We start from the raw sequence: 12,162 nt of genomic DNA, 5'->3' as shown, positions 1-12,162 counted from the left end.
TATCCACGGTTTGTAATCTCCGTGTTGTTATTGGGCTTTATATTTTCTCTTATATTTTGGAGCTCTTTGCCTTTTTATTATCTTCTCGACCTCTAGTAAAGCGAGTAACGGTCCAGAATTCATAAGTATGGAGTTTTGAATGAACATCATGTTCTAAACAAGAAAGAACGTATTAGCACGATTTGATTTGTCAAATTTTCAGAATCACTGAGAATAGAACTATCAAGAATATATTTTCTTGATATGTTCAGAAGTTAAGTAGAATGAAAGAGTTTTGTAACATGGCACGTGATGCCGTTAGGATCTGTGAATCATCACGTCCCATTAGAAACTCAGCATGACTTACTGTAATAGAATCACGTTGATCAAGTGTCATTATATTATACTAACTCATGCATCAGTTCCCAACATTACTTCAATAACATTCATATTTTAAGCTCGAAAGTTTACAGAATATAGAAACTAACAGTTTCTATATGATGTAATACTGATAGCACGAAGAGATTAATAATTTCTGATAAGAATAGTTATGAAAATATCTTCAGAAATATGGAGGATATTTATAATGAAAGATACGATGATATCTTGGAATTTCTAATATCGATGGATGATGAAGAAGATTTATTCGTAAAGGTTTAGATTCGGAAGCAAGGTATTCGCTAACGATTTCATCATAAACAGAATCATTTGGATTCTTTGAAGTCAAACTTATTCTTTGTGATTTGTCCACAGCTTCCTTCATAGTTTCGCATAATCCACTTTTCGGTACTAAATTCTCTATTGAATGTTTCCAAAATAATGATACACAGGAAGCACGATGAGGCATAAAATTTTGGACGAGAATATTTATGAAAATATCCTCAGAAATATCGAAGATATTGATGATGATATTTTGGAATTTCTAAGTTCGATAATTGATGTAGAAAGATTTTCCACAAGATTTTAACATGACTTCGGAGCAAGATATTCTCTAAAGATTTCAACGGATCTAGAATTACCTGAATCCTTTGAATATAGGGTTTGGTCCTTGTATTTGTCCTTGGTCTCCTTCATGGGTAGCTCAATCTGTTTTTCCATACCCAATTTTCAATCGAGCGTTCCTAACACTCCTTTCTTTATCATCAAACTTTTGGCCGTTTAGACCATCTACCATTTTTCTGTCTCCTCTGCATTTAATACTATGATATCTGAATCATCGGTTATTAATCCGAGGTGGTTTCAGGAGAATTGTGTTTTTAGATGATTAAACGCTGATGGTAATATGGTGGAATATGAAAGGTTATCTGGTAACAATAAAAGAGCACGCGTATATATCAACGTTATAATAAGGTTGCTTCGTATGAAAAGTCAAAGTTGTCTTGCTAGAGCTGTGACAAAATTGGCTATTTTGGAAAGGGATTGCAAAGTTATTTTGGGTAGTAATAACACAAAAAAAAAAATTTAGCATAGCTACGTTTTAAACGTTTACTCAGTTTTCGAGAGTTTTTCAGGTGCATAACTATATGCATCAATCTTTTCTTCCGTAGATGAAGTGCGGTTGGTTCATCCTCTCGATTTAGGTGTTTTTAAGAATCATGAAAGGTTTGAACGCAGATTGGAATCGTCAAGATACAAATGGCGTTTAAGATGAAATCAAGTGGCAACTTAAAGAATTATTTAGTTTCATATATTATAATCACATTTTAATTCATTTTAATTGTCCAAAGTCATTAGTCCACAGTCAATAATCCACAGTCGATAGTCCAATAATTCATATATAGTTTAATATATAATATTCGAATTAATTAATACGTGTCGTGACCCGTATACGTCTTAGACTCGATCACAACTCAAACTATATATATTTTTATAGAATCAACCTCAACCTGTATAGAGAACTCGATCATTACTGCATATAGAGTGTCTATGGTTATTCCAAATAATATATATAGATGGGTCGATATGATATGTTAAAATATTGTATACATGTCCCGATATTTAAAGTGCGTAAATTAAATAACAGAAATTAAATGACGATAAATAAAATTGTGATAATTAAATTGCCATAAATAAACAGCGATAAATAAAATGTAATCAGTTAGCTAGGAACAGTTAGCTGGAAAAGTTAGCGTGGATTCTTAACAAGATTTTTCGTAGTTAATTTGTTTGTTTCTATCAAATTTTATTTCGTCAAATGTGTTCTTCATTATGCCACTTGTTGGATTCTGATAAATCAAAATCCGAATATGAAATTGAATGAAAATGGTTATTCTGTGGTGAACGGATTCGTATATCGGTAGATGTAAGTAGGATAGTAAATGATTGTTGAATCAGATTAAGAATGTACAATGTAACTTATTAATGTGAAATTTAAATATTCCTCGGGTATTACCTACCCGTTAAAATATTTTCACCATTAACAGTTTGTACGAAAGAATTTTTAATTACAATCTTTATGAAAGCATATATTCATATATATTTTCTTCAGATGTAATTATGGATTTAATGAATTAATATGATATTAATCTCATTTGCTTTTCGGTTTGAGCTAGAATAAGTAATCTCTAAAGTTATCAGGAATCACATATTCTTCGCAGAATATTATTGAAGTTATGGATCAATACTTCATTGTTAATTGTTATTGGTACTCCTTGGTATCTATAGTGCGTATGATATTGATGTTCGAGATAAATATTGTGATGTTGAGGTGTGGGATGTGGATGTTGATGGTGGTGGTGTTGGTACTGTCTATGCTGCTGGTGCGGCTGCTGGTGTTTGTAACCTTCGCACCATATTCTCTAAAGCTGTTACCCGAGCGCGAAGTTCGTTGACTTCTTCTATTACACTGGGGTGATTGTCGGTTTGGACGAGTGGATAAATATAATCTAGAATTTGATATAGTATATAATCGTGATGAGATACTCTGGAAATGAGAGAGAAGATTGTGTTTCGGACAGGTTCGCCGGTAAGTGTTTCATATTCTTCGCCAAGAGGGCAATGTGGTGGATGGAAAGGATCGCCTTCTTCTTATCTCCAGTGATTGAAGAGGCTACGAACCCATCCCCAGTTCATCCAGAATAGATGATGACTGATTGGTTGATCCATTCCGGTCACACTACTTTCGGAGCTTGAGTGGGATTCCATTTCGGAATCAGAGTGACTCGAACTGGTGATGAATTCCATTTCGTACGATTGGATAAAGGATTTTCGATATGAAAAGATTTTCGGCTATCGGATGGTATTCTAATTACATAGAATATCCATATATATGGAATAAAAGTTTCGTAGATTACGGAGGAATTTATGGGATACGTCAGGTAAAGTTTACAGTAATAAATACGATAAGATAAGATTTAGCAGATATGCTAAGATATGAATTTTATCTATACACTATTCATGCAATCAATGCAGCAAGACATGTCTAGACTATGAATGATAAGCAGGTAATTTTCAACACAAAATGATAAGCAAAAACTTTTTGACATGCAGACCAGGTTCAAGCCCAGACTTATTAATATAACCTAACAACTACTAGGTCGATGTCCAGACTTACTAATGCATTCTAACGAATTATTAGTTAGACACACTAATGCAGACTTGGTTCGCTAAGACCACCGCTCTGATACCAACTTTAGCGACCCATCCTAATCCATTCGGACGAAGTCCATATCGATTATAAACAATTCACAATAGTTGATTACATTGCGAGGTACTTGACCTCTATATGATACATTTTACAAACATTACATTCGTTTTTGAAAAGACAATCTTTCATTACATCGAAAGTTGACATCATGCATACCATTTCGTAATATATCTTACTATAATTGACTTAATAATAATCTTGATGAACTCAACGACTCGAATGCAACGTCTTTTGAAATATGTCATAAATGACTCTAAGTAATATCTCTAAGATGAGCAATTGCACAGCGGAAGATTTCTTTTGTACCTGAGAATAAACATGCTTTAAAGTGTTAACCAAAAGGTTGGTGAGTTCATTAGTTTAACATAAATAATAATTTCATAATTTTAATAGACCACAAGATTTCATATTTCCATTTCTCATAAACATACGTCCCATGCATATAGACAACAATATCATTCATATGGATTGAACACCTGGTAACCGACATTCACAATATGCATATATGAATATCCCCATCATTCCGGGATCCTCCTTCGGACATGATATAAATTTTGAAGTACTAAAGCATCCGGTACTTTGGATGGGGCTTGTTGGGCCCGATAGATCTATCTTTAGAGTTCGCGTCAATTAGGGTGTCTGTTCCCTAATTCTTAGATTACCAGACTTAATAAAAAAGGCATATTCGATTTCGATAATTAAACCATAGAATGTAGTTTCACGTACTTGTGTCTATTTCGTAAAACATTTATAAAAATTTGCGCATGTATTCTCAGCCCAAAAATATAAAGGGTAAAAAGGCAAATGAAACTCACCTAATGTATTTTGTAGTAAAAATACATATAACTATATTGAACAACTGAACAATGCAGGGTTGGCCTCGGATTCACGAACTTATATCAGTACTATATATCAGATAATATTATAAACGTATAATGGTAATAAATCAAATATTAATTATATAATCTTTTATAAAAGTTTTAAGTTAACTCCAATATATCTACTTTATTTATCTATTATGTCCTTAGTTTATATGTGTTATATATATACATCGAATATATTTATTTTTATATATTATGATGTTAAGTTATTATAATATTCGTTTATTAATATTAATATAGTAATTCATTATTAAAGTATTTAATAGTTTTATTTATAATTTATTATAGTATATTTATGTTTTAAATATATTATCAATATTGTATTAAATTTTAATGTTTATATACGTTATATAATGTTTTAAATTTATGTCTATTCATATAAAATTTTATAATAAAGTCTAATTAATATTGTATTAATGTTTTATAATATATATTACAATTTATCTTATACAAATATATTTATGTAATATATATATATAAATAATTTTATACATCTTATTAATACTATTATATGTAAAATTAAATAATATTAACTTATTAAATATAATAATATGTAATGTATTTTGAAATCTTTATATGTAAATCTTAGTATTTATTTATAACAACTATCATAATAATACAAATTTTTAGTGATAATACTATTGGTAATTTTAATGATAATATTAATAATAATATTTATTTTATTAATAATAATAATAATAATAATAATAATAATAATAAAAATAAATATAATAATAATAATAATAATAATAATAAAATATAATAATAATACCTAATTAAAGTCAAAAAGTGTTTTATATATCTGCTCCAAAACAGATCGATAAAGCAGAAGTAAAAAAAATGCAGAGAAAACATATCACGATTTAGGGTTATTCGATTCTTCAACAGATCACTCAATCCAAAATCATAAATGTTTAATAGAGCATCGATTTATTATCATCATCATTCAGAATCGTCACCATCTTTATATGTTTAAAATTATACCAGCTTTCTCCGGGTCTCCACTTTTGCACAGAACATTACCAATGATAGAATTGTACTTGTGTTCTATTTTCATGTAATCCTTTGATTGATTTTGAATATTCTTGACCTGGGTTTTATGGTTGTGGGTAGTGGTAATTAGATGGGTTTTTATGAATGAAACAGAAAACAAACTTGAAAGCGGGTTGGTAATGGGTAATGGCAAATCTGTGGTTGTTCATAGTAGCAGTAGGTTATCACAATGTGCAGGTACAATGGTGTTGGTTTGATGACAGTTTTTGAGTAGGAACAACAAGAATTGGTGACACAATGGTGGTGAATCAAGTGAGTCTCTATAGACAAAAGTGGTTATTTGGATTATATATTTGATTTGATGATTTGATAACGTCTACTGTAGTTAATCAGTAATATTAAATATGTGTTGCAGGTTCAATGGTGAGGTTGGTTTGATGGTGTTTGTTTTATCTTCAATTCAAGACAGAAAAAGTTGTAGTAGCAGCTGCAGTATTTGATGATGGATTGTAGTGGGTTATGGACAAGAAAATAGCAACCAACGTAGCAACATTTGGTGATAGTTGTGGTGTTGCAAAACAGTAGGAGTTGGCTGCGAATTGATGACACAGAATAGCAGCAACCATGTTGCAAAAATGGTGAGTCAACTGCACCAATAAAATGGCAGCGGTGAAAGTGTGCGTTGATGTATTTTGAGCAGGAAAGGGAGAGAAAGAAAAGGAGATATAGAGGAATATATAATTCGAATGAGTTCCTTGATAACAATGACAAACCGTTTGTTATATGGTAAAGAAAACTTGACAAGAAGAATCTCCCGTAAGAAAAAAATATATAAAATAAATAAAAGGTGGATGTCGACTTCTTACTGAATTTTGCTGGATTATGTAACGAGAGCAATGATCACTAGACATCAAACAAATCATGAGCAGGATGTGAAGAAACTTTTGTAAAAGTAAATAGTGATTGATAACAAAATATGGATTATTGTATTTTTATATGTATAAAACTGAATTTATGTATATATATATATTCTGTATCTATATCCTTATATATCGATTATATACATATTTTTGTATTTGCATTTTTTAATTATATAAAGAAATATGATAATATTAATTACATAAACATTAATATTTAATATTATTTTTTTTATTAATAATAATGTAACTAATAATAATAATAACAAAATTAATAATGATTACAATAATAATAATATTAATAACAATACTTGTATAAATTAAATTTCATATTTTTATATATATAAAAAAATAATAATAATAATAATGCAAATATTAATATTATCATTCATAATGAAGTAATGTTAATAATATAACTTTTATAGTTTAACTTGTACTTGATTTAATTATTAATATTATATATTAACATATATTTAATATTTATATATTTTATATATTACAATATACATACAAAATTAATTATGTATAGGTTCATATATATATATATATATATATATATATATATATATATATATATATATATATATATATATATATATATATATATATATATATATATATATATATATTTTATAGTAACTTCATTATTTTATATACTACTTTACATATTCAACTCAAATGATTAAATTTATATTTTATTTTACATATTTAATTTAAATTATGTTTTATTACTTCTAATTATTATACATCCTTATATTTACATATATATATATATATACATATTAGTTTATAAACAATTGTTCGTGAATCGTCGGGCATAGTCAAAGGTCAAATGATTACATGAACACAGTTCAAAGTTTTTGAAATTCAGTTTAAAAAACTTTGCTTATCGTGTCGAAAACATATAAAGATCAAATTTAAATTTGGTCAGAAATTCCCGGGTCATCACAGGAGATTAGGTTCATATTTGCTCCTAAATCTGCTAGCGCATGAATGGTTCCAGACTGGTAGATTGAACACGGGAAAATGAATCGACCCGTATCCCCTAGGTTTTGCGGTAGAGAGTTTCTGAGTAATGCCAAGCATTCTTCACTCAGTGGAATTTTGTTAGAATATGGCATTCTTTCCTTTATAGAGAGAAGCCTTCGGATGTATCTCTTATGATTGGGGACTTTGGACATGGTGTCCAGGAATCTTCCATCAAGTTTGAAAGAATCAAGCTTGGATGGTTCCTCCTGTAGCCTTCCAGGGTAAGGTACATGAACTGGAGTTGCAGTGGACAGTTTCTGAGTATACGTCGATTTGTTCTTGAGCCTAGCTGACCTTCTTCGTGGTTCTTCCTCTAGAATTACGGAATCCATTTGCTTAACTTCCTCTATGTGGGGATTTTGAATAGTATTACTAGGTAATCTCCCTTGTGGTCGGGTTTCAAGGCGTTGTGATAACTGTCCGAGCTGCATTTCTAGACATTTGAGCAGAGCCAATTGATTTCTCATTAGTATCTCTGTCTGGTGTTGTCTGGATGCAGTTCTCTGATTTAGCTATTGTTGTCCTTAAATGAACTGAGTCAACTGATCATCAGTCCCGAGAGTAGGGTTGGTTACTTTTGTAATTTGGGTGGTTGTGGAATTCTCCTAAACTGGTGGACCAGTGAGTGGAAGTGGTTGATTGTAGGACAATTGAGATTGTTGGGGTGGATAAGGTGGGTAGCGATAGCGAAAAGGCTGGTTGTTTCGTTGAAACTGGTTAAATCTAGGTAGTTGATTGAATCCGTGATTTGGTTGACGTACTGGGTATTGAACGTAACAGACTGAACCGTCAGGGTTCTAGTACACAACTTGATATTCTTCAGTGGGTTGCGGGTTAGTACAATTGGTATACGCCTGAGCCTGGTTGACCTGCTGTGGCTGCGTCTTCAATTCTCTGAGTTGTTTAGCAAGAGATTCCATCTTATCCGTGAGGTATTTGATGGCCTCCTTTTGATTGTTAAGTGCAGAGAGTGAGGCAGATGTTGAAGTTATTTCACCACTGTTCCAGTCAAGATGATGCATTGTCATGTTCTCGAGCAACTCCCATGCTTCATCTGCGGTTTGGTTCAGTAGATTTCCTTGAGCTGCTGCATTGATCGTCGTCCTATGATTTACCGTAAGACCATTGTAGAAGGTGCAGATTTGAGCTGACCGTTCTAACTGGTGATTAGGGCATTTCTTCAGCAGGGTTTTGAATCGCTCCCATGCAGTGTAAGGAGATTCATCATAACTTTGTTTAAAGTTAATGATATCATTCTTGAGTTTGGTTTGTTTAGAAGGAGGAAAATATTTGGTTAGGAATTTAGTAGCCATCTCCTTCCATGTCGTGATGGAATCCTTTTCCAGTCTTTCGAACCATGTTTGTGCATAATAAGTGAGAGAATAGGGAAACAAGTATAGCCGGACTATATCTTGTCCTATCCTGGCTGTTTGTATGAGTTCGAAAGAGATATGAATTTATCAAGGTGAGAGTTAGGATCGTCATTCGGTAATCCATGAAACTAACAGCTGTTTTGGATAAGCTGTATGATGTGATATTTTAACTCGAATGAGTGTCCCTGAATCTCTGGGAATCTGATCGGTCCTCCTCGACCTTCAATCGAGGGTTTGGTGTTTTCTGCTAAAGTAAAGCGTAACGCCATTTGATTTCTGATTCGTTCTTCCTTGCGTGCTTTAGAGATTATTACGTCTGGATCATGTACGAATAACAACGGCCCTGGTCTAGATCGAGTTTGGGTCATACACTGGGTATGCCTTTTTGTTTTTAAATTTTAAGCTGATAAGCTAAGTTCCTAATTTAGTCTAAAGTAACCTAAGGTTATTCTAAAGTAATCTAAGGTAATCTAAGGTAGTCTTAATATAAAGCAATCTAAGATAGGTCTAGCGTAATCTAATCTAATTATCCTAAGTTTAAATATGTTTTTGGTTCTTGCTACTGATTCCCTGGTATTTTGATAACAGAGCTTTGCACGAACTATTCAACAAACCAAGTGGCCAGGCTGAATACGAAGAGGCAGGATCCTTTTAGTTCCAATATAATTAGATACTGTTCGGAAAATCCAACAACCAAGTTCGTGTATAATTGTCTTTCTTAGACACCACTAAATGTTTGTGAATGAGTTTGATAAAAAGAAATATTATCTGATACCAGTACTCCGACAGCGGCGCCAAAAACTCTTCCTCCTAATGATATGGCCAAAACGGACGGTTTTATTTGTGCAATGTCGTTAGGTCGCAACACGCCAGAATCGGTTACCAAAAGGGAGTAATAGTTTTAAATTTATATTTAGCGGGGCCTAAATCGTACTACTCCTTATTATGAGTAAGGGAAGTATGACCTAGGGTCGTATTTTTAAGATATCAGTAGAATCGAACCTATAGTTAAAGCTTAAGATAATTATAAGGTGAAGGAGTAGTGGTTTGTTACCTAATTTTGGGTTTTCTATTTTATAAGACAAGTAAAGTAAATGCAATAAAGTTTGTAATTCAGATAAGGTTAAAACAAGCGCATACTATGATTTCGCTAGTTACTTTGCCGAGATTATGGAATGATGGCTCATGAATAGGTATTGACCTTGTATACATTACACTGGTCCTAAAAGCCCCTGTCGTAAGAAATGTCACTGGGTAATGCGATAGGCTTGAAGATTCTGAATAGACAGCAACGTCCCTTACCCCCGACGCCCGTGCAGTTTGACTACAGGCATACATGTTCAGACGGCTCATCCAATTGAGCGACTCGGTTGGGTGACGTATTAACATTCCACAAAGGTCTAACCGTCTTAAGCATAATAGAATACAGGGTTTGTCGTATCCGAGAGACGTGATGTGCTTTGATGCTTTCGTTAATGATTGGGTTTAAAAGGTAGTTAGGCCCTTAAAAAGAGTTCAACCATAAAGAACACCATGGCCAAGTCGATTTTGACTTCCATGTACATGTTCGGTTATTCTAACGGTCCAATCCTTTACGTGTTTAAACAAATAGTTCCTTAATTAACCAAGAATCCCTCAAGCGGGGTGCAATGCTTGAGACCGCGTTATGGTGAAGTGTACTAAGCAGCACTGACCGGGTTCCATGGCCTTACTTAGCAGAGGTACAGCTTACAACAACCGTTGTGCTTCAGCGTGCACGTACGAAGTTTATATGCTTGGTGACTACATTAGCATGGTCTGGGACCGACAATGTACTAGGGGTTTAGTTAGATGTTTCACTACAAAAGAGTCCTCCGTCGGAATCCAAGGCTAAGTGGACTTACTACAACCGGTGTGCCTCAGTCAAACTTGCGTTGTATCTGATAGACTTCTCTTACCAAGGGGTGACACAGATAGTGTACTCTGAATCGGGGTTCGCGATTTCCCAATAACAGAGCCAATAACTATGTTCTATTAGTAAGAAAAGCGATTGAGTTTAAAGCATAATCGGAAAGCATCTTGACAACATACGCAAGCCATAACATTATTTTGGCATTATAACTGACTACATCATAGCATACACTAAAGATAATGATAGTGCTCCAAATGAACATATATTTAGTAGCAATATCCTCCCAATATGTAAATTATTTAGTTGTAATTGTCCTATTTTAAGTTGTAATCGTTTATATTAAATAAGTGCGAAGACAAAAGGCGAAAACGACGATTTGAAGACGCAAATGACCAAAAAGCTCAAATGTACAAGATACAATCCAAGTGGTTCAATTTATTGATAAGAAACGTTAAAAAATGACAAAAGTACAAGTTGCGGAACGCAAAGTACAAGATATTAAATTATACGAAAAGGCGTTCGAAAATCCGGAACAGGGACATGAGTCGACAAGCTAAGATCCAAAAAATTGTGAGCTGAAAAATCAAACTCCACGACTCGCGGAGTTTGAAGGCCAAAAACTCCACGACTCGCGGAGCAGCCAGATTCCAAAATGCATATAAAAGGCCACGAGCTTCTGCAGTTTTAAAAATATATATAAACATAATAATAATAATACTCCTATAGATAATAATATATATATATATATATATATATATATATATATATATATATATATATATATATATATATATATATATATAGTATAGGTTAGTTTTATATTAGATTAGTTTGGGTTATGTAAAAGTTATTTTTACGGGTTTTGAAGTCGAAATTCTGTCCGTGTAACACTACGCGATAAATACTCAATGTAAGTTATGTTCTCCTTTTTAAATTAAATAACTCGTAGTTAAGTTATTATTATGCTTATTTAATACCGAAGTAATCATGATGTTGGGCTGAAAATATTAAAATTGGGTAATTGGGCTTTGTACCATAATTGGGGTTTGAATAAAAGAACGACACTTGTGAAAATTAGACTATGGGCTATTAATGGGTTTTATATTAACTAAACAATACATTGTTAATTTAATATACAAACTTATAATTTAACGTATTTATATATAACCACATACGCTTGACTGGGTACGGTGGGCGGGATATCTATAAATACCAATAATTAGTCATTTTACCGGACACGGAACTGGATTAATAGTTAATAGACTTGTTGAAACAGGGGTGAATTACATTCAAGGGTAATTGGTGTAATTGTTAAAAAGTAGTAAAACCTTGGTTTACACGCAGTCGATAACCTGGTGTATTCATTAAACAAAGTATTAAAACCTTGTTACAATTCGAATCCCTAATTAGTTGGAATATTTGACTTCGGGAATAAGAATAATTTGACGAAGGC

General features: G+C 32.5%; 1 non-coding gene across 1 annotated transcript; it reads left to right on the top strand.

Annotated features, from left to right (window-relative positions):
• The first annotated feature begins 8,603 nt into the window (after positions 1-8,603).
• LOC139886833 (small nucleolar RNA R71) lies at positions 8,604-8,709 on the top strand. Its single transcript, XR_011772694.1, has one exon. It is a non-coding gene; the product is annotated as a small nucleolar RNA R71 (small nucleolar RNA).
• The last annotated feature ends 3,453 nt before the right edge of the window (positions 8,710-12,162 follow it).

Source organism: Rutidosis leptorrhynchoides, chromosome 1 (assembly GCF_046630445.1).
Source record: "Rutidosis leptorrhynchoides isolate AG116_Rl617_1_P2 chromosome 1, CSIRO_AGI_Rlap_v1, whole genome shotgun sequence".
Classification (NCBI taxonomy): Eukaryota; Viridiplantae; Streptophyta; class Magnoliopsida; order Asterales; family Asteraceae; genus Rutidosis; species Rutidosis leptorrhynchoides.
The sequence above is the reverse complement of the archived record's forward strand: the minus strand, read 5'-3'. Positions and strand labels throughout refer to the sequence as shown.